The following is a 24,204-nucleotide window of genomic DNA, read 5'->3' as shown; positions in this document are numbered from 1 at the left end:
TTACATGTGTGAATAGTATTTGTATAAGTCTACGATAACTTTTTTCCAAATCAGATATATATAAAAAACAGATATAAAGTCCACTGAAATTTCCTTCCATATTATGCTGCTCATAATTCAAATTTCACACAGAAACAATAATTATAAAACAAGCCTCCCTCCTAAAGAGAAAGAAAAATGTATATATATTAAAAAAAATTATCTAGTGTCTATTTCTATTAGCTTGTTAAAATAAATATAAAGATATTAAGAACAAATGCAATTTCTTTTAGAATTTATATCAATATGAATATAATAAGAGCCACTGCAATTTTTAGGTGTTGTGGTCAAGAAACAATGTAATTATATCATTTCATAAGTTTCAGTGCAAACCAAGCTAATAGAAATAGAATTCAGATTAAATTCTTTTTATACTTATTTTAATGTTTTTCCGTTTTGAAATTTACTAACCATCGTTTCCTGCATTTATTAAACATCAGATGTTACTTGAGCAACTGAAATTTCACCCAGTCTTAATTAAAGCTCGCGTAATCGATTATTTTTCGGAACTTCTTAATGTTTTGTTTATATTTAACATCTGAATCGAGACGCAGTTTTCAGTTCAGCCATAATACTTTATTAGCTATTAGCATCTTCTTGTATTAATGAGACGATACATGAACGCGTTTGCGCGCTTATGGACGCAAGATTCGGCAGAACATGGTTTTATGATAGAGATTTGTACCGTTAAAAATAGCATTTAAAGAGAAAGAAAGAGAAAACTTGCAAAGGAGGAAGTGTGTGTGTGATTATGGCAAAGCCTCGAGGGCTATCTGCCTAAGAGGAGGTATGCCTTCGTGGAGGACTTTCTAAGGGAAACTGGCTCGTATAGACGTTACACATGCACGCCCATGCAGCATGAAAACCACGAAAACGCCCATGCAGCCAGCCCGTTCGCGGGATTCGAACCTCGGACCGAACTACCAGTGTTCAGCGACTTTACCGCTCGGCCGCTGGTGGGGCCTTGCAAAGGATGAAGAATATAATTGAATATGGCTTACTTTAAAGTGTCACAATTTTATATTATTAACGTCCTATATTATTTCTATTTAATTTTTTTTTCACTTTTTTTCTGCAATAAAGAATTCAAAACACTGTATGCACAGCGCCAGCGTCTCGCAGTGCGTGGTGCTTAGAAATAAGCTGTAGCTGGAGTTTGATATTATAACCCATTTTTAATGCAGATATTGATTTTGAAAAATCTTAGGTACGGAAACAGGAGAAAATCACTGAAAAAACTTTACTTGATAATGTATAAGTTCTTTTATCGCTAACCTTTTTAGGAACATCTAATGGTATAGATGTAGTGAGTAATAAAAAATACACAGCAACACGGCTCGGATAGCAAGATATGTAATCCCATTCCAGAGAGGTGAAAAGGAGAATTTCCACCTCCAATTTCATGGAGTACACCCCAGTGCTTTTTTTTTAAGTCCTTGACATCCGCCATTCGCAGTGCTTTCTATAATTCAGGTTCCCAGATGATGTCCATGAAGTACTGCAAGAACAGGATTTCTCTTGTTTCTGACGGGCATTCTAAAAAAAAGGCGAGATGAGAACTTTTCGACATCCGTGGCATGTTCCTGAAGTGTTTCTGGGGGATTATGGTGAGACGATTTTAATTGAAGCCTGCTGTACTCTTTTAAACACTTCTGTCGGTTAGAGCTTCAAAGTCTAGTCTCTGGTTTTCTGAACGAGGTTGAAGAATATCCGCAGCGTCTGCTCTTACAGAAGAGGCGAGACGACAGGCCTTAACTTGTGAATCCCATGCATTCGCATCCGCCACTATAGAAAATTGTGTCTTATATATATATGAGAGGAGCTCTTCTCATCATACTTGGATAGATTCAGAGAGGAACGAGCAGGCATGGGTAAACCATCAGTATTGCTCCCTGGCGTCGCTACGAAATTCTTCAACACGTGAACTTCTTTGGCGCCTGCAGAAAACCTATCATCAATTTGTTGTTCGATTTGCGTTTGGACGGCAGAAAAATCTTCTTTCTGTTTGTTTTTTTGACACAAGAAACTCTGTAAACGATTTGTTGTTCACGGATAAAACTCGCTTTTCTATTTGTTCTTTGACAGAAGAAACCTTTGCTTCAATTTGTCCACCTTTACTTTCAATTGAGTCTGTTCTGACTTCCATAGCCTCAGATGTGTTTTCTCTTATGCAGGTAATTTCACTTTTCATTTCCTCTTTAGCAGCCCTTATCTCTGATTTAACGGATTCTTGACAAGATTCCATCTTTCCTTCAACGACTTTCTCCCCTTTAACTAATTCATGATCAGTTTCCATCCTTTTTTTTTTTTTTTTTTTTTTTTTTTTTTTGTCGCGCTTTCATTTCTGCTTTAACAGTTCCATCTTTCTTTCCCCAGTTTCATTTTTACGTTAACAGGTTCCATCTCTTCTTTAACGGAACTTCTTCAGCTTTCATTTCTTCTTTGAACGCAGCGAATTCCAAACATCAACTGCCTTATTTGTTCACCATTCGTCTTGTCACTGGCATTCAATAACCCTATGACACCAAAAAGTGTTGCTTGCGTACGGGTTCGTAACAGAATGAATGCAAAAAGTGTGATAAAATTTTCACAAAAATTATCCTTATCAAAAGAAATATAACAGAACGTTGGAATTTTCATCAGAGATATTCGTACAAGTGTTCACAATATCACGCAGTATAATCAGTAGTTAGACTTCAAACTACTAAAATTTTTAATTGATAGAAAATCCCCCCCTCCACAAAATGCGCTTCGAAAGAGAAAGCTAAATCTGATATTTCAATTCACACAGTACTAAAACAAGGCGCAATAACACTAATTCAGCAACTGAACTAAGATGTCTCTCTCCGGTATTTTACAGCTTTCAATCGGTCGCCAAAAATTTCCAGTAATTTCTTTACTTCTCGCAATTTCCGGTAAACAAAGAGGATGGAATTACGGTTACAGCTAACACAGTATTCTATAACGTTTCTGTCATTTCAAATGAAATTAAAGAGTTATCCATTTGTTCAGTGTTAGAAGCACGTGCTCCTATATTTTTACTTTTCCGACGTTGCAGCTGTCTGTTAAAATTTACCCCGCGCTGTATAGATGGGGAAACTCAAAAATTTTAATTATAATTCTACTAAAAATATCAAACTAAATACAAAATTCGTAACATGACATATAACAAGTGAAAATATAAAAACAGCAAATGACCGTAATAAAATGTGGATTGTGTGTGCAAAAAATTCAGCATAATAAGTAGGTTAGGGATATTAGAAAAACATGCGAACCAATCATTGTAACTAAAAATGCAGGTATTAATCCTCCATATACTTTCTGATCATTTGGAATATATTACATTCGAAGTTATTTGAAATTTAGTAATTTGATTTTATTCGTCTTCTTGAAATTCCGACTGACATTTAAACGATTTTAAATTTAGGAGCTACAATTGCTCCTCAGAGCACAGTACGCAGAAGAAGAGGCTTGGAAATAAAAGAAGGTGTACCTGGAACTGAAGATTTCAATTTAGTTTTCTTAAAAATTCAAAAAACGAATATTTTTATAGATGCAAAAATAAGTGAATGAATTAAATGTTAAATATGTGGATAACATTCAGATAGGCTTCTGAACGTATTTTCCGTGTAAAATACACAAAGAAACATATATAACGGACTGATCATGCTCGTCATTAACATTGGAGTTCAAACCGTAACTAAAGAACAGACAAAGCAAAACAGAAAAAATTTCCAACGGGAAAGAATATGGTTGAATGTAGTTTATTTTAATGTGTCAGCGTTTATATTACAAGCATCATATTTTATTTGTATTTAACTTTATTTTATTATTTTCCATACTTCCTGCAGATTTCCTAAATATTTTTTTTTAATAAGAAAGTATAAAAAAAGCTAAGCCTCTTAACCAATCAACCTGTTACTAGCTATATAATTTAAATGACTTGATGTTATTGTAAGCATCTCTTTCAAATTTATACGTAAAGAATTACCCTAAACCTGAACTTCTTTAATCGTACCATTACTTAAACAACTTTAGACTTGCCTCTTCAAATTCGAATTTTAAAAATAGTGTTCTTAAACCATTGCGTTGCACGTATGTGTATAAATCACTAGCAGATCTTGAGAAACGATGTATATTAAAAAAAGTGACCACTGCTTATCTTTGAAATGATGCATTGCAGTTTTCAAATAGTAATACATAATGATAGGCGAAAAGCACTTAGGAAAAAGAATTATTATGCTTATATATTTAACATTTAAAAATAATACTAGAATAGAAATACCATAATCGCATAAATAATAGAAATACGCACCATCGACATTCAGTAGAAATTCAACTCATCTTATGAGGAATGCAGTGTTTCTCTTAGTAGGCGGGGCTTAGAAATAAGGTGTTGCCAATGTTTGATGCAATGGCCCCTTTTCCCAAAACACAGAGCATACAAATTGAAATTTTTGAACAAAAATTTCCAGCTACAATGTTAATGAAAACAATGGAAATATTTATATTTTAAATTTTATAGATCTTTCAATGCTAACGTTTTAGTAACATATGAAGGAGAAGCGGACGTCAATTAAAATATCACGTAATACAGCTCTGATTGCACGTGTGAGGAGTATCTCAGTTTATAAATATTTTAAAATTTAATAATGTAAGTAGTTTAGTTCTTTACTAAAAATTAAAAAATAAATTTAATTAGCTTTATTCTTTTCGAATAATACTTTAAAAGTTACTCTGAATAATAGCACTAAATTTCGGAAATGTCTGCGATTTTTCCTACACTTCTGGATAATTAACTATACCTGACACAAGAAACTGAATACCCTTTTATATCTATGCAATAAATTTGCGAAACGCACTAACTTTTCGTATAACGAACGTATTATCGGAAAATGATATTTATGTGTGATACTACGTGATATGATATAATGATATTGTGTGTAGCATATTATAAACATTGCCTTTCTCTTTCCTGCCATGCTGTGAGACTTAGGGAAACAAGCAACGTGCAAATTCTTTTCTTAATTTTAGTAAGGCCGCTCCCGGAGGTTGTGCAATAACGGGCCAACCTTTGGCTAGGGCGGTATAAATACCTAACCGCAAGCCGAGTGTTCAAAAATTAGATTAAAATCAGGACACTCTGTAAGTGTCATATCAGATTTTAATCTGATAAGAACAGATACTACACTTGATCTTAGCCAACAGGCCGAGAAGCGATAACATGTAGTGGTTGCAAGAAATACTGCCCATAGTTTCTTCTAACTGTTAACTACTGGTCAAATGTTTTTTCTCTCATCCTAGCGAAGGCCACAAAATTACAATATGTAAACACAATATCAAGTATCACTTGTGTATTGGGCTAGAGATATACAGGTTGTTTCGTACTAAATGAAGCAAAAACATATATCGTAGTACAAATTGTTACAATATGTAAACACAATATCAAGTATCACTTCTGTATTGGGCAAGAGATATACATGTTGTTTCGTACTAAATGAAGCAAAAACAAATATCGTAGTACAAATTCTGTATTCGATTTATTAGGCCCAAAGAGGCTGGAATACATACAGAGTACGTCTGTGGTATCGCTTTGCGAGGAGAGTGAAGCCGGCGTAAACAAATAAGCTCTGCTAAATGACTGCAAAGAAGATGCTTTAGAAAGACACCTTCGAATCAAAATGAGACCAACAAGCAAACGTACTTATCAAGTTTACAGTATGTTTTCGCCATTTTAAGGCGATAAGATTTGAAAAATTCGTGTAGCAAATAAAATTTACAATTCGCTTTTTATTACGTGCGGAAGAAAATTTTTTAAAATGCAGAAGTAAAATATCTGAACTATTACATGTATGAATAGTATTTGTATAAGTCTACGATAACTTTTTTCCAAATCAGATATATATAAAAAACAGATATAAAGTCCACTGAAATTTCCTTCCATATTATGCTGCTCATAATTCAAATTTCACACAGAAACAATAATTATAAAACAAGCCTCCCTCCTAAAGAGAAAGAAAAATGTATATATATTAAAAAAAATTATCTAGTGTCTATTTCTATTAGCTTGTTAAAATAAATATAAAGATATTAAGAACAAATGCAATTTCTTTTAGAATTTATATCAATATGAATATAATAAGAGCCACTGCAATTTTTAGGTGTTGTGGTCAAGAAACAATGTAATTATATCATTTCATAAGTTTCAGTGCAAACCAAGCTAATAGAAATAGAATTCAGATTAAATTCTTTTTATACTTATTTTAATGTTTTTCCGTTTTGAAATTTACTAACCATCGTTTCCTGCATTTATTAAACATCAGATGTTACTTGAGCAACTGAAATTTCACCCAGTCTTAATTAAAGCTCGCGTAATCGATTATTTTTCGGAACTTCTTAATGTTTTGTTTATATTTAACATCTGAATCGAGACGCAGTTTTCAGTTCAGCCATAATACTTTATTAGCTATTAGCATCTTCTTGTATTAATGAGACGATACATGAACGCGTTTGCGCGCTTATGGACGCAAGATTCGGCAGAACATGGTTTTATGATAGAGATTTGTACCGTTAAAAATAGCATTTAAAGAGAAAGAAAGAGAAAACTTGCAAAGGAGGAAGTGTGTGTGTGATTATGGCAAAGCCTCGAGGGCTATCTGCCTAAGAGGAGGTATGCCTTCGTGGAGGACTTTCTAAGGGAAACTGGCTCGTATAGACGTTACACATGCACGCCCATGCAGCATGAAAACCACGAAAACGCCCATGCAGCCAGCCCGTTCGCGGGATTCGAACCTCGGACCGAACTACCAGTGTTCAGCGACTTTACCGCTCGGCCGCTGGTGGGGCCTTGCAAAGGATGAAGAATATAATTGAATATGGCTTACTTTAAAGTGTCACAATTTTATATTATTAACGTCCTATATTATTTCTATTTAATTTTTTTTTCACTTTTTTTCTGCAATAAAGAATTCAAAACACTGTATGCACAGCGCCAGCGTCTCGCAGTGCGTGGTGCTTAGAAATAAGCTGTAGCTGGAGTTTGATATTATAACCCATTTTTAATGCAGATATTGATTTTGAAAAATCTTAGGTACGGAAACAGGAGAAAATCACTGAAAAAACTTTACTTGATAATGTATAAGTTCTTTTATCGCTAACCTTTTTAGGAACATCTAATGGTATAGATGTAGTGAGTAATAAAAAATACACAGCAACACGGCTCGGATAGCAAGATATGTAATCCCATTCCAGAGAGGTGAAAAGGAGAATTTCCACCTCCAATTTCATGGAGTACACCCCAGTGCTTTTTTTTTAAGTCCTTGACATCCGCCATTCGCAGTGCTTTCTATAATTCAGGTTCCCAGATGATGTCCATGAAGTACTGCAAGAACAGGATTTCTCTTGTTTCTGACGGGCATTCTAAAAAAAAGGCGAGATGAGAACTTTTCGACATCCGTGGCATGTTCCTGAAGTGTTTCTGGGGGATTATGGTGAGACGATTTTAATTGAAGCCTGCTGTACTCTTTTAAACACTTCTGTCGGTTAGAGCTTCAAAGTCTAGTCTCTGGTTTTCTGAACGAGGTTGAAGAATATCCGCAGCGTCTGCTCTTAGAGAAGAGGCGAGACGACAGGCCTTAACTTGTGAATCCCATGCATTCGCATCCGCCACTATAGAAAATTGTGTCTTATATATATATGAGAGGAGCTCTTCTCATCATACTTGGATAGATTCAGAGAGGAACGAGCAGGCATGGGTAAACCATCAGTATTGCTCCCTGGCGTCGCTACGAAATTCTTCAACACGTGAACTTCTTTGGCGCCTGCAGAAAACCTATCATCAATTTGTTGTTCGATTTGCGTTTGGACGGCAGAAAAATCTTCTTTCTGTTTGTTTTTTTGACACAAGAAACTCTGTAAACGATTTGTTGTTCACGGATAAAACTCGCTTTTCTATTTGTTCTTTGACAGAAGAAACCTTTGCTTCAATTTGTCCACCTTTACTTTCAATTGAGTCTGTTCTGACTTCCATAGCCTCAGATGTGTTTTCTCTTATGCAGGTAATTTCACTTTTCATTTCCTCTTTAGCAGCCCTTATCTCTGATTTAACGGATTCTTGACAAGATTCCATCTTTCCTTCAACGACTTTCTCCCCTTTAACTAATTCATGATCAGTTTCCATCCTTTTTTTTTTTTTTTTTTTTTTTTTTTTTTTTTTTTTGTCGCGCTTTCATTTCTGCTTTAACAGTTCCATCTTTCTTTCCCCAGTTTCATTTTTACGTTAACAGGTTCCATCTCTTCTTTAACGGAACTTCTTCAGCTTTCATTTCTTCTTTGAACGCAGCGAATTCCAAACATCAACTGCCTTATTTGTTCACCATTCGTCTTGTCACTGGCATTCAATAACCCTATGACACCAAAAAGTGTTGCTTGCGTACGGGTTCGTAACAGAATGAATGCAAAAAGTGTGATAAAATTTTCACAAAAATTATCCTTATCAAAAGAAATATAACAGAACGTTGGAATTTTCATCAGAGATATTCGTACAAGTGTTCACAATATCACGCAGTATAATCAGTAGTTAGACTTCAAACTACTAAAATTTTTAATTGATAGAAAATCCCCCCCTCCACAAAATGCGCTTCGAAAGAGAAAGCTAAATCTGATATTTCAATTCACACAGTACTAAAACAAGGCGCAATAACACTAATTCAGCAACTGAACTAAGATGTCTCTCTCCGGTATTTTACAGCTTTCAATCGGTCGCCAAAAATTTCCAGTAATTTCTTTACTTCTCGCAATTTCCGGTAAACAAAGAGGATGGAATTACGGTTACAGCTAACACAGTATTCTATAACGTTTCTGTCATTTCAAATGAAATTAAAGAGTTATCCATTTGTTCAGTGTTAGAAGCACGTGCTCCTATATTTTTACTTTTCCGACGTTGCAGCTGTCTGTTAAAATTTACCCCGCGCTGTATAGATGGGGAAACTCAAAAATTTTAATTATAATTCTACTAAAAATATCAAACTAAATACAAAATTCGTAACATGACATATAACAAGTGAAAATATAAAAACAGCAAATGACCGTAATAAAATGTGGATTGTGTGTGCAAAAAATTCAGCATAATAAGTAGGTTAGGGATATTAGAAAAACATGCGAACCAATCATTGTAACTAAAAATGCAGGTATTAATCCTCCATATACTTTCTGATCATTTGGAATATATTACATTCGAAGTTATTTGAAATTTAGTAATTTGATTTTATTCGTCTTCTTGAAATTCCGACTGACATTTAAACGATTTTAAATTTAGGAGCTACAATTGCTCCTCAGAGCACAGTACGCAGAAGAAGAGGCTTGGAAATAAAAGAAGGTGTACCTGGAACTGAAGATTTCAATTTAGTTTTCTTAAAAATTCAAAAAACGAATATTTTTATAGATGCAAAAATAAGTGAATGAATTAAATGTTAAATATGTGGATAACATTCAGATAGGCTTCTGAACGTATTTTCCGTGTAAAATACACAAAGAAACATATATAACGGACTGATCATGCTCGTCATTAACATTGGAGTTCAAACCGTAACTAAAGAACAGACAAAGCAAAACAGAAAAAATTTCCAACGGGAAAGAATATGGTTGAATGTAGTTTATTTTAATGTGTCAGCGTTTATATTACAAGCATCATATTTTATTTGTATTTAACTTTATTTTATTATTTTCCATACTTCCTGCAGATTTCCTAAATATTTTTTTTTAATAAGAAAGTATAAAAAAAGCTAAGCCTCTTAACCAATCAACCTGTTACTAGCTATATAATTTAAATGACTTGATGTTATTGTAAGCATCTCTTTCAAATTTATACGTAAAGAATTACCCTAAACCTGAACTTCTTTAATCGTACCATTACTTAAACAACTTTAGACTTGCCTCTTCAAATTCGAATTTTAAAAATAGTGTTCTTAAACCATTGCGTTGCACGTATGTGTATAAATCACTAGCAGATCTTGAGAAACGATGTATATTAAAAAAAGTGACCACTGCTTATCTTTGAAATGATGCATTGCAGTTTTCAAATAGTAATACATAATGATAGGCGAAAAGCACTTAGGAAAAAGAATTATTATGCTTATATATTTAACATTTAAAAATAATACTAGAATAGAAATACCATAATCGCATAAATAATAGAAATACGCACCATCGACATTCAGTAGAAATTCAACTCATCTTATGAGGAATGCAGTGTTTCTCTTAGTAGGCGGGGCTTAGAAATAAGGTGTTGCCAATGTTTGATGCAATGGCCCCTTTTCCCAAAACACAGAGCATACAAATTGAAATTTTTGAACAAAAATTTCCAGCTACAATGTTAATGAAAACAATGGAAATATTTATATTTTAAATTTTATAGATCTTTCAATGCTAACGTTTTAATAACATATGAAGGAGAAGCGGACGTCAATTAAAATATCACGTAATACAGCTCTGATTGCACGTGTAAGGAGTATCTCAGTTTATAAATATTTTAAAATTTAATAATGTAAGTAGTTTAGTTCTTTACTAAAAATTAAAAAATAAATTTAATTAGCTTTATTCTTTTCGAATAATACTTTAAAAGTTACTCTGAATAATAGCACTAAATTTCGGAAATGTCTGCGATTTTTCCTACACTTCTGGATAATTAACTATACCTGACACAAGAAACTGAATACCCTTTTATATCTATGCAATAAATTTGCGAAACGCACTAACTTTTCGTATAACGAACGTATTATCGGAAAATGATATTTATGTGTGATACTACGTGATATGATATAATGATATTGTGTGTAGCATATTATAAACATTGCCTTTCTCTTTCCTGCCATGCTGTGAGACTTAGGGAAACAAGCAACGTGCAAATTCTTTTCTTAATTTTAGTAAGGCCGCTCCCGGAGGTTGTGCAATAACGGGCCAACCTTTGGCTAGGGCGGTATAAATACCTAACCGCAAGCCGAGTGTTCAAAAATTAGATTAAAATCAGGACACTCTGTAAGTGTCATATCAGATTTTAATCTGATAAGAACAGATACTACACTTGATCTTAGCCAACAGGCCGAGAAGCGATAACATGTAGGGGTTGCAAGAAATACTGCCCATAGTTTCTTCTAACTGTTAACTACTGGTCAAATGTTTTTTCTCTCATCCTAGCGAAGGCCACAAAATTACAATATGTAAACACAATATCAAGTATCACTTGTGTATTGGGCTAGAGATATACAGGTTGTTTCGTACTAAATGAAGCAAAAACATATATCGTAGTACAAATTGTTACAATATGTAAACACAATATCAAGTATCACTTCTGTATTGGGCAAGAGATATACATGTTGTTTCGTACTAAATGAAGCAAAAACAAATATCGTAGTACAAATTCTGTATTCGATTTATTAGGCCCAAAGAGGCTGGAATACATACAGAGTACGTCTGTGGTATCGCTTTGCGAGGAGAGTGAAGCCGGCGTAAACAAATAAGCTCTGCTAAATGACTGCAAAGAAGATGCTTTAGAAAGACACCTTCGAATCAAAATGAGACCAACAAGCAAACGTACTTATCAAGTTTACAGTATGTTTTCGCCATTTTAAGGCGATAAGATTTGAAAAATTCGTGTAGCAAATAAAATTTACAATTCGCTTTTTATTACGTGCGGAAGAAAATTTTTTAAAATGCAGAAGTAAAATATCTGAACTATTACATGTGTGAATAGTATTTGTATAAGTCTACGATAACTTTTTTCCAAATCAGATATATATAAAAAACAGATATAAAGTCCACTGAAATTTCCTTCCATATTATGCTGCTCATAATTCAAATTTCACACAGAAACAATAATTATAAAACAAGCCTCCCTCCTAAAGAGAAAGAAAAATGTATATATATTAAAAAAAATTATCTAGTGTCTATTTCTATTAGCTTGTTAAAATAAATATAAAGATATTAAGAACAAATGCAATTTCTTTTAGAATTTATATCAATATGAATATAATAAGAGCCACTGCAATTTTTAGGTGTTGTGGTCAAGAAACAATGTAATTATATCATTTCATAAGTTTCAGTGCAAACCAAGCTAATAGAAATAGAATTCAGATTAAATTCTTTTTATACTTATTTTAATGTTTTTCCGTTTTGAAATTTACTAACCATCGTTTCCTGCATTTATTAAACATCAGATGTTACTTGAGCAACTGAAATTTCACCCAGTCTTAATTAAAGCTCGCGTAATCGATTATTTTTCGGAACTTCTTAATGTTTTGTTTATATTTAACATCTGAATCGAGACGCAGTTTTCAGTTCAGCCATAATACTTTATTAGCTATTAGCATCTTCTTGTATTAATGAGACGATACATGAACGCGTTTGCGCGCTTATGGACGCAAGATTCGGCAGAACATGGTTTTATGATAGAGATTTGTACCGTTAAAAATAGCATTTAAAGAGAAAGAAAGAGAAAACTTGCAAAGGAGGAAGTGTGTGTGTGATTATGGCAAAGCCTCGAGGGCTATCTGCCTAAGAGGAGGTATGCCTTCGTGGAGGACTTTCTAAGGGAAACTGGCTCGTATAGACGTTACACATGCACGCCCATGCAGCATGAAAACCACGAAAACGCCCATGCAGCCAGCCCGTTCGCGGGATTCGAACCTCGGACCGAACTACCAGTGTTCAGCGACTTTACCGCTCGGCCGCTGGTGGGGCCTTGCAAAGGATGAAGAATATAATTGAATATGGCTTACTTTAAAGTGTCACAATTTTATATTATTAACGTCCTATATTATTTCTATTTAATTTTTTTTTCACTTTTTTTCTGCAATAAAGAATTCAAAACACTGTATGCACAGCGCCAGCGTCTCGCAGTGCGTGGTGCTTAGAAATAAGCTGTAGCTGGAGTTTGATATTATAACCCATTTTTAATGCAGATATTGATTTTGAAAAATCTTAGGTACGGAAACAGGAGAAAATCACTGAAAAAACTTTACTTGATAATGTATAAGTTCTTTTATCGCTAACCTTTTTAGGAACATCTAATGGTATAGATGTAGTGAGTAATAAAAAATACACAGCAACACGGCTCGGATAGCAAGATATGTAATCCCATTCCAGAGAGGTGAAAAGGAGAATTTCCACCTCCAATTTCATGGAGTACACCCCAGTGCTTTTTTTTTTAAGTCCTTGACATCCGCCATTCGCAGTGCTTTCTATAATTCAGGTTCGCAGATGATGTCCATGAAGTACTGCAAGAACAGGATTTCTCTTGTTTCTGACGGGCATTCTAAAAAAAAGGCGAGATGAGAACTTTTCGACATCCGTGGCATGTTCCTGAAGTGTTTCTGGGGGATTATGGTGAGACGATTTTAATTGAAGCCTGCTGTACTCTTTTAAACACTTCTGTCGGTTAGAGCTTCAAAGTCTAGTCTCTGGTTTTCTGAACGAGGTTGAAGAATATCCGCAGCGTCTGCTCTTAGAGAAGAGGCGAGACGACAGGCCTTAACTTGTGAATCCCATGCATTCGCATCCGCCACTATAGAAAATTGTGTCTTATATATATATGAGAGGAGCTCTTCTCATCATACTTGGATAGATTCAGAGAGGAACGAGCAGGCATGGGTAAACCATCAGTATTGCTCCCTGGCGTCGCTACGAAATTCTTCAACACGTGAACTTCTTTGGCGCCTGCAGAAAACCTATCATCAATTTGTTGTTCGATTTGCGTTTGGACGGCAGAAAAATCTTCTTTCTGTTTGTTTTTTTGACACAAGAAACTCTGTAAACGATTTGTTGTTCACGGATAAAACTCGCTTTTCTATTTGTTCTTTGACAGAAGAAACCTTTGCTTCAATTTGTCCACCTTTACTTTCAATTGAGTCTGTTCTGACTTCCATAGCCTCAGATGTGTTTTCTCTTATGCAGGTAATTTCACTTTTCATTTCCTCTTTAGCAGCCCTTATCTCTGATTTAACGGATTCTTGACAAGATTCCATCTTTCCTTCAACGACTTTCTCCCCTTTAACTAATTCATGATCAGTTTCCATCCTTTTTTTTTTTTTTTTTTTGTCGCGCTTTCATTTCTGCTTTAACAGCTTCCATCTTTCTTTCCCCAGTTTCATTTTTACGTTAACAGGTTCCATCTCTTCTTTAACGGAACTTCTTCAGCTTTCATCTCTTCTTTGAACGCAGCGAATGCCAAACATCAACTGCCTTATTTGTTCACCATTCGTCTTGTCACTGGCATTCAATAACCCTATGACACCAAAAAGTGTTGCTTGCGTACGGGTTCGTAACAGAATGAATGCAAAAAGTGTGATAAAATTTTCACAAAAATTATCCTTATCAAAAGAAATATAACAGAACGTTGGAATTTTCATCAGAGATATTCGTACAAGTGTTCACAATATCACGCAGTATAATCAGTAGTTAGACTTCAAACTACTAAAAATTTTTAATTGATAGAAAATCCCCCCCCCTCCACAAAATGCGCTTCTAAAGAGAAAGCTAAATCTGATATTTCAATTCACACAGTACTAAAACAAGGCGCAATAACACTAATTCAGCAACTGAACTAAGATGTCTCTCTCCGGTATTTTACAGCTTTCAATCTGTCGCCAAAAATTTCCAGTAATTTCTTTACTTCTCGCAATTTCCGGTAAACAAAGAGGATGGAATTACGGTTACAGCTAACACAGTATTCTATAACGTTTCTGTCATTTCAAATGAAATTAAAGAGTTATCCATTTGTTCAGTGTTAGAAGCACGTGCTCCTATATTTTTACTTTTCCGACGTTGCAGCTGTCTGTTAAAATTTACCCCGCGCTCTATAGATGGGGAAACTCAAAAATTTTAATTATAATTCTACTAAAAATATCAAACTAAATACAAAATTCGTAACATGACTGCACGACTGAGTGAAAATATAAGAACAGCAAATGACCGTAATAAAATGTGGATTGTGTGTGCAAAAAATTCAGCATAATAAGTAGGTTAGGGATATTAGAAAAACATGCGAACCAATCATTGTAACTAAAAATGCAGGTATTAATCCTCCATTTACTTTCTGATCATTTGGAATATATTACATTCGAAGTTATTTGAAATTTAGTAATTTGATTTTATTCGTCTTCTTGAAATTCCGACTGACATTTAAACGATTTTAAATTTAGGAGCTACAATTGCTCCTCAGAGCACAGTACGCAGAAGAAGAGGCTTGGAAATAAAAGAAGGTGTACCTGGAACTGAAGATTTCAATTTAGTTTTGTTAAAAATTCAAAAAACGAATATTTTTATAGATGCAAAAATAAGTGAATGAATTAAATGTTAAATATGTGGATAACATTCAGATAGGCTTCTGAACGTATTTTCCGTGTAAAATACACAAAGAAACATATATAACGGACTGATCATGCTCGTCATTAACATTGGAGTTCAAACCGTAACTAAAGAACAGACAAAGCAAAACAGAAAAAATTTCCAACGGGAAAGAATATGGTTGAATGTAGTTTATTTTAATGTGTCAGCGTTTATATTACAAGCATCATATTTTATTTGTATTTAACTTTATTTTATTATTTTCCATACTTCCTGCAGATTTCCTAAATAATTTTTTTTAATAAGAAAGTATAAAAAAAGCTAAGGCTCTTAACCAATCAACCTGTTACTAGCTATATAATTTAAATGACTTGATGTTATTGTAAGCATCTCTTTCAAATTTATACGTAAAGAATTACCCTAAACCTGAACTTCTTTAATCGTACCATTACTTAAACAACTTTAGACTTGCCTCTTCAAATTCGAATTTTAATAATAGTGTTCTTAAACCATTGCGCTGCACGTATGTGTATAAATCACTAGCAGATCTTGAGAAACGATGTATATTAAAAAAAGTGACCACTGCTTATCTTTGAAATGATGCATTGCAGTTTTCAAATAGTAATACATAATGATAGGCGAAAAGCACTTAGGAAAAAGAATTATTATGCTTATATATTTAACATTTAAAAATAATACTAGAATAGAAATACCATAATCGCATAAATAATAGAAATACGCACCATCGACATTCAGTAGAAATTCAACTCATCTTATGAGGAATGCAGTGTTTCTCTTAGTAGGCGGGGCTTAGAAATAAGGTGTTGCCAATGTTTGATGCAATGGCCCCTTTTCCCAAAACACAGAGCATACAAATTGAAATTTTTGAACAAAAATTTCCAGCTACAATGTTAATGAAAACAATGGAAATATTTATATTTTAAATTTTATAGATCTTTCAATGCTAACGTTTTAATAACATATGAAGGAGAAGCGGACGTCAATTAAAATATCACGTAATACAGCTCTGATTGCACGTGTAAGGAGTATCTCAGTTTATAAATATTTTAAAATTTAATAATGTAAGTAGTTTAGTTCTTTACTAAAAATTAAAAAATAAATTTAATTAGCTTTATTCTTTTCGAATAATACTTTAAAAGTTACTCTGAATAATAGCACTAAATTTCGGAAATGTCTGCGATTTTTCCTACACTTCTGGATAATTAACTATACCTGACACAAGAAACTGAATACCCTTTTATATCTATGCAATAAATTTGCGAAACGCACTAACTTTTCGTATAACGAACGTATTATCGGAAAATGATATTTATGTGTGATACTACGTGATATGATATAATGATATTGTGTGTAGCATATTATAAACATTGCCTTTCTCTTTCCTGCCATGCTGTGAGACTTAGGGAAACAAGCAACGTGCAAATTCTTTTCTTAATTTTAGTAAGGCCGCTCCCGGAGGTTGTGCAATAACGGGCCAACCTTTGGCTAGGGCGGTATAAATACCTAACCGCAAGCCGAGTGTTCAAAAATTAGATTAAAATCAGGACACTCTGTAAGTGTCATATCAGATTTTAATCTGATAAGAACAGATACTACACTTGATCTTAGCCAACAGGCCGAGAAGCGATAACATGTAGGGGTTGCAAGAAATACTGCCCATAGTTTCTTCTAACTGTTAACTACTGGTCAAATGTTTTTTCTCTCATCCTAGCGAAGGCCACAAAATTACAATATGTAAACACAATATCAAGTATCACTTGTGTATTGGGCTAGAGATATACAGGTTGTTTCGTACTAAATGAAGCAAAAACATATATCGTAGTACAAATTGTTACAATATGTAAACACAATATCAAGTATCACTTCTGTATTGGGCAAGAGATATACATGTTGTTTCGTACTAAATGAAGCAAAAACAAATATCGTAGTACAAATTCTGTATTCGATTTATTAGGCCCAAAGAGGCTGGAATACATACAGAGTACGTCTGTGGTATCGCTTTGCGAGGAGAGTGAAGCCGGCGTAAACAAATAAGCTCTGCTAAATGACTGCAAAGAAGATGCTTTAGAAAGACACCTTCGAATCAAAATGAGACCAACAAGCAAACGTACTTATCAAGTTTACAGTATGTTTTCGCCATTTTAAGGCGATAAGATTTGAAAAATTCGTGTAGCAAATAAAATTTACAATTCGCTTTTTATTACGTGCGGAAGAAAATTTTTTAAAATGCAGAAGTAAAATATCTGAACTATTACATGTGTGAATAGTATTTGTATAAGTCTACGATAACTTTTTTCCAAATCAGATATATATAAAAAACAGATATAAAGTCCACTGAAATTTCCTTCCATATTATGCTGCTCATAATTCAAATTTCACACAGAAACAATAATTATAAAACAAGCCTCCCTCCTAAAGAGAAAGAAAAATGTATATATATTAAAAAAAATTATCTAGTGTCTATTTCTATTAGCTTGTTAAAATAAATATAAAGATATTAAGAACAAATGCAATTTCTTTTAGAATTTATATCAATATGAATATAATAAGAGCCACTGCAATTTTTAGGTGTTGTGGTCAAGAAACAATGTAATTATATCATTTCATAAGTTTCAGTGCAAACCAAGCTAATAGAAATAGAATTCAGATTAAATTCTTTTTATACTTATTTTAATGTTTTTCCGTTTTGAAATTTACTAACCATCGTTTCCTGCATTTATTAAACATCAGATGTTACTTGAGCAACTGAAATTTCACCCAGTCTTAATTAAAGCTCGCGTAATCGATTATTTTTCGGAACTTCTTAATGTTTTGTTTATATTTAACATCTGAATCGAGACGCAGTTTTCAGTTCAGCCATAATACTTTATTAGCTATTAGCATCTTCTTGTATTAATGAGACGATACATGAACGCGTTTGCGCGCTTATGGACGCAAGATTCGGCAGAACATGGTTTTATGATAGAGATTTGTACCGTTAAAAATAGCATTTAAAGAGAAAGAAAGAGAAAACTTGCAAAGGAGGAAGTGTGTGTGTGATTATGGCAAAGCCTCGAGGGCTATCTGCCTAAGAGGAGGTATGCCTTCGTGGAGGACTTTCTAAGGGAAACTGGCTCGTATAGACGTTACACATGCACGCCCATGCAGCATGAAAACCACGAAAACGCCCATGCAGCCAGCCCGTTCGCGGGATTCGAACCTCGGACCGAACTACCAGTGTTCAGCGACTTTACCGCTCGGCCGCTGGTGGGGCCTTGCAAAGGATGAAGAATATAATTGAATATGGCTTACTTTAAAGTGTCACAATTTTATATTATTAACGTCCTATATTATTTCTATTTAATTTTTTTTTCACTTTTTTTCTGCAATAAAGAATTCAAAACACTGTATGCACAGCGCCAGCGTCTCGCAGTGCGTGGTGCTTAGAAATAAGCTGTAGCTGGAGTTTGATATTATAACCCATTTTTAATGCAGATATTGATTTTGAAAAATCTTAGGTACGGAAACAGGAGAAAATCACTGAAAAAACTTTACTTGATAATGTATAAGTTCTTTTATCGCTAACCTTTTTAGGAACATCTAATGGTATAGATGTAGTGAGTAATAAAAAATACACAGCAACACGGCTCGGATAGCAAGATATGTAATCCCATTCCAGAGAGGTGAAAAGGAGAATTTCCACCTCCAATTTCATGGAGTACACCCCAGTGCTTTTTTTTTAAGTCCTTGACATCCGCCATTCGCAGTGCTTTCTATAATTCAGGTTCGCAGATGATGTCCATGAAGTACTGCAAGAACAGGATTTCTCTTGTTTCTGACGGGCATTCTAAAAAAAAGGCGAGATGAGAACTTTTCGACATCCGTGGCATGTTCCTGAAGTGTTTCTGGGGGATTATGGTGAGACGATTTTAATTGAAGCCTGCTGTACTCTTTTAAACACTTCTGTCGGTTAGAGCTTCAAAGTCTAGTCTCTGGTTTTCTGAACGAGGTTGAAGAATATCCGCAGCGTCTGCTCTTAGAGAAGAGGCGAGACGACAGGCCTTAACTTGTGAATCCCATGCATTCGCATCCGCCACTATAGAAAATTGTGTCTTATATATATATGAGAGGAGCTCTTCTCATCATACTTGGATAGATTCAGAGAGGAACGAGCAGGCATGGGTAAACCATCAGTATTGCTCCCTGGCGTCGCTACGAAATTCTTCAACACGTGAACTTCTTTGGCGCCTGCAGAAAACCTATCATCAATTTGTTGTTCGATTTGCGTTTGGACGGCAGAAAAATCTTCTTTCTGTTTGTTTTTTTGACACAAGAAACTCTGTAAACGATTTGTTGTTCACGGATAAAACTCGCTTTTCTATTTGTTCTTTGACAGAAGAAACCTTTGCTTCAATTTGTCCACCTTTACTTTCAATTGAGTCTGTTCTGACTTCCATAGCCTCAGATGTGTTTTCTCTTATGCAGGTAATTTCACTTTTCATTTCCTCTTTAGCAGCCCTTATCTCTGATTTAACGGATTCTTGACAAGATTCCATCTTTCCTTCAACGACTTTCTCCCCTTTAACTAATTCATGATCAGTTTCCATCCTTTTTTTTTTTTTTTTTTTGTCGCGCTTTCATTTCTGCTTTAACAGCTTCCATCTTTCTTTCCCCAGTTTCATTTTTACGTTAACAGGTTCCATCTCTTCTTTAACGGAACTTCTTCAGCTTTCATCTCTTCTTTGAACGCAGCGAATGCCAAACATCAACTGCCTTATTTGTTCACCATTCGTCTTGTCACTGGCATTCAATAACCCTATGACACCAAAAAGTGTTGCTTGCGTACGGGTTCGTAACAGAATGAATGCAAAAAGTGTGATAAAATTTTCACAAAAATTATCCTTATCAAAAGAAATATAACAGAACGTTGGAATTTTCATCAGAGATATTCGTACAAGTGTTCACAATATCACGCAGTATAATCAGTAGTTAGACTTCAAACTACTAAAAATTTTTAATTGATAGAAAATCCCCCCCCCTCCACAAAATGCGCTTCTAAAGAGAAAGCTAAATCTGATATTTCAATTCACACAGTACTAAAACAAGGCGCAATAACACTAATTCAGCAACTGAACTAAGATGTCTCTCTCCGGTATTTTACAGCTTTCAATCTGTCGCCAAAAATTTCCAGTAATTTCTTTACTTCTCGCAATTTCCGGTAAACAAAGAGGATGGAATTACGGTTACAGCTAACACAGTATTCTATAACGTTTCTGTCATTTCAAATGAAATTAAAGAGTTATCCATTTGTTCAGTGTTAGAAGCACGTGCTCCTATATTTTTACTTTTCCGACGTTGCAGCTGTCTGTTAAAATTTACCCCGCGCTCTATAGATGGGGAAACTCAAAAATTTTAATTATAATTCTACTAAAAATATCAAACTAAATACAAAATTCGTAACATGACTGCACGACTGAGTGAAAATATAAGAACAGCAAATGACCGTAATAAAATGTGGATTGTGTGTGCAAAAAATTCAGCATAATAAGTAGGTTAGGGATATTAGAAAAACATGCGAACCAATCATTGTAACTAAAAATGCAGGTATTAATCCTCCATTTACTTTCTGATCATTTGGAATATATTACATTCGAAGTTATTTGAAATTTAGTAATTTGATTTTATTCGTCTTCTTGAAATTCCGACTGACATTTAAACGATTTTAAATTTAGGAGCTACAATTGCTCCTCAGAGCACAGTACGCAGAAGAAGAGGCTTGGAAATAAAAGAAGGTGTACCTGGAACTGAAGATTTCAATTTAGTTTTGTTAAAAATTCAAAAAACGAATATTTTTATAGATGCAAAAATAAGTGAATGAATTAAATGTTAAATATGTGGATAACATTCAGATAGGCTTCTGAACGTATTTTCCGTGTAAAATACACAAAGAAACATATATAACGGACTGATCATGCTCGTCATTAACATTGGAGTTCAAACCGTAACTAAAGAACAGACAAAGCAAAACAGAAAAAATTTCCAACGGGAAAGAATATGGTTGAATGTAGTTTATTTTAATGTGTCAGCGTTTATATTACAAGCATCATATTTTATTTGTATTTAACTTTATTTTATTATTTTCCATACTTCCTGCAGATTTCCTAAATAATTTTTTTTAATAAGAAAGTATAAAAAAAGCTAAGGCTCTTAACCAATCAACCTGTTACTAGCTATATAATTTAAATGACTTGATGTTATTGTAAGCATCTCTTTCAAATTTATACGTAAAGAATTACCCTAAACCTGAACTTCTTTAATCGTACCATTACTTAAACAACTTTAGACTTGCCTCTTCAAATTCGAATTTTAATAATAGTGTTCTTAAACCATTGCGCTGCACGTATGTGTATAAATCACTAGCAGATCTTGAGAAACGATGTATATTAAAAAAAGTGACCACTGCTTATCTTTGAAATGATGCATTGCAGTTTTCAAATAGTAATACATAATGATAGGCGAAAAGCACTTAGGAAAAAGAATTATTATGCTTATATATTTAACATTTAAAAATAATACTAGAATAGAAATACGATAATCGGATAAATAATAGAAATACGCACCATCGACATTCAGTAGAAATTCAACTCATCTTATGAGGAATGCAGTGTTTCTCTTAGTAGGCGGGGCTTAGAAATAAGGTGTTGCCAATGTTTGATGCAATGGCCCCTTTTCCCAAAACACAGAGCATACAAATTGAGATTTTTGAACAAAAATTTCCAGCTACAATGTTAATGAAAACAATGGAAATATTTATATTTTAAATTTTATAGATCTTTCAATGCTAACGTTTTAGTAACATATGAAGGAGAAGCGGACGTCAATTAAAATATCACGTAATACAGCTCTGATTGCACGTGTGAGGAGTATCTCAGTTTATAAATATTTTAAAATTTAATAATGTAAGTAGTTTAGTTCTTTACTAAAAATTAAAAAATAAATTTAATTAGCTTTATTCTTTTCGAATAATACTTTAAAAGTTACTCTGAATAATAGCACTAAATTTCGGAAATGTCTGCGATTTTTCCTACACTTCTGGATAATTAACTATACCTGACACAAGAAACTGAATACCCTTTTATATCTATGCAATAAATTTGCGAAACGCACTAACTTTTCGTATAACGAACGTATTATCGGAAAATGATATTTATGTGTGATACTACGTGATATGATATAATGATATTGTGTGTAGCATATTATAAACATTGCCTTTCTCTTTCCTGCCATGCTGTGAGACTTAGGGAAACAAGCAACGTGCAAATTCTTTTCTTAATTTTAGTAAGGCCGCTCCCGGAGGTTGTGCAATAACGGGCCAACCTTTGGCTAGGGCGGTATAAATACCTAACCGCAAGCCGAGTGTTCAAAAATTAGATTAAAATCAGGACACTCTGTAAGTGTCATATCAGATTTTAATCTGATAAGAACAGTTACTACACTTGATCTTAGCCAACAGGCCGAGAAGCGATAACATGTAGTGGTTGCAAGAAATACTGCCCATAGTTTCTTCTAACTGTTAACTACTGGTCAAATGTTTTTTCTCTCATCCTAGCGAAGGCCACAAAATTACAATATGTAAACACAATATCAAGTATCACTTGTGTATTGGGCTAGAGATATACAGGTTGTTTCGTACTAAATGAAGCAAAAACATATATCGTAGTACAAATTGTTACAATATGTAAACACAATATCAAGTATCACTTCTGTATTGGGCAAGAGATATACATGTTGTTTCGTACTAAATGAAGCAAAAACAAATATCGTAGTACAAATTCTGTATTCGATTTATTAGGCCCAAAGAGGCTGGAATACATACAGAGTACGTCTGTGGTATCGCTTTGCGAGGAGAGTGAAGCCGGCGTAAACAAATAAGCTCTGCTAAATGACTGCAAAGAAGATGCTTTAGAAAGACACCTTCGAATCAAAATGAGACCAACAAGCAAACGTACTTATCAAGTTTACAGTATGTTTTCGCCATTTTAAGGCGATAAGATTTGAAAAATTCGTGTAGCAAATAAAATTTACAATTCGCTTTTTATTACGTGCGGAAGAAAATTTTTTAAAATGCAGAAGTAAAATATCTGAACTATTACATGTGTGAATAGTATTTGTATAAGTCTACGATAACTTTTTTCCAAATCAGATATATATAAAAAACAGATATAAAGTCCACTGAAATTTCCTTCCATATTATGCTGCTCATAATTCAAATTTCACACAGAAACAATAATTATAAAACAAGCCTCCCTCCTAAAGAGAAAGAAAAATGTATATATATTAAAAAAAATTATCTAGTGTCTATTTCTATTAGCTTGTTAAAATAAATATAAAGATATTAAGAACAAATGCAATTTCTTTTAGAATTTATATCAATATGAATATAATAAGAGCCACTGCAATTTTTAGGTGTTGTGGTCAAGAAACAATATAATTATATCATTTCATAAGTTTCAGTGCAAACCAAGCTAATAGAAATAGAATTCAGATTAAATTCTTTTTATACTTATTTTAATGTTTTTCCGTTTTGAAATTTACTAACCATCGTTTCCTGCATTTATTAAACATCAGATGTTACTTGAGCAACTGAAATTTCACCCAGTCTTAATTAAAGCTCGCGTAATCGATTATTTTTCGGAACTTCTTAATGTTTTGTTTATATTTAACATCTGAATCGAGACGCAGTTTTCAGTTCAGCCATAATACTTTATTAGCTATTAGCATCTTCTTGTATTAATGAGACGATACATGAACGCGTTTGCGCGCTTA

General features: G+C 33.8%; 4 non-coding genes across 4 annotated transcripts; all 4 read right to left on the bottom strand.

The window, feature by feature from the left end:
- Positions 1-5,068: 5,068 nt before the first annotated feature.
- Positions 5,069-5,260, bottom strand: LOC146994318 (U2 spliceosomal RNA). Its single transcript, XR_015044237.1, has one exon. It is a non-coding gene; the product is annotated as a U2 spliceosomal RNA (small nuclear RNA).
- A 5,697-nt stretch (positions 5,261-10,957) lies between these two features.
- LOC146994317 (U2 spliceosomal RNA) lies at positions 10,958-11,149 on the bottom strand. Its single transcript, XR_015044236.1, has one exon. It is a non-coding gene; the product is annotated as a U2 spliceosomal RNA (small nuclear RNA).
- Positions 11,150-16,835: 5,686 nt separating this feature from the next.
- On the bottom strand, positions 16,836-17,027 carry LOC146994316 (U2 spliceosomal RNA). Its single transcript, XR_015044235.1, has one exon. It is a non-coding gene; the product is annotated as a U2 spliceosomal RNA (small nuclear RNA).
- Positions 17,028-22,712: 5,685 nt separating this feature from the next.
- On the bottom strand, positions 22,713-22,904 carry LOC146994315 (U2 spliceosomal RNA). Its single transcript, XR_015044246.1, has one exon. It is a non-coding gene; the product is annotated as a U2 spliceosomal RNA (small nuclear RNA).
- Between the last annotated feature and the right edge of the window lie 1,300 nt (positions 22,905-24,204).

Source organism: Stegodyphus dumicola, chromosome 11, assembly GCF_044657685.1.
Source record: "Stegodyphus dumicola isolate Sdum_Otavi_A_Nest chromosome 11, ASM4465768v1".
Lineage (NCBI taxonomy): Eukaryota > Metazoa > Arthropoda > Arachnida > Araneae > Eresidae > Stegodyphus > Stegodyphus dumicola.
This window is presented reverse-complemented; position numbering and strand designations above follow the sequence as displayed.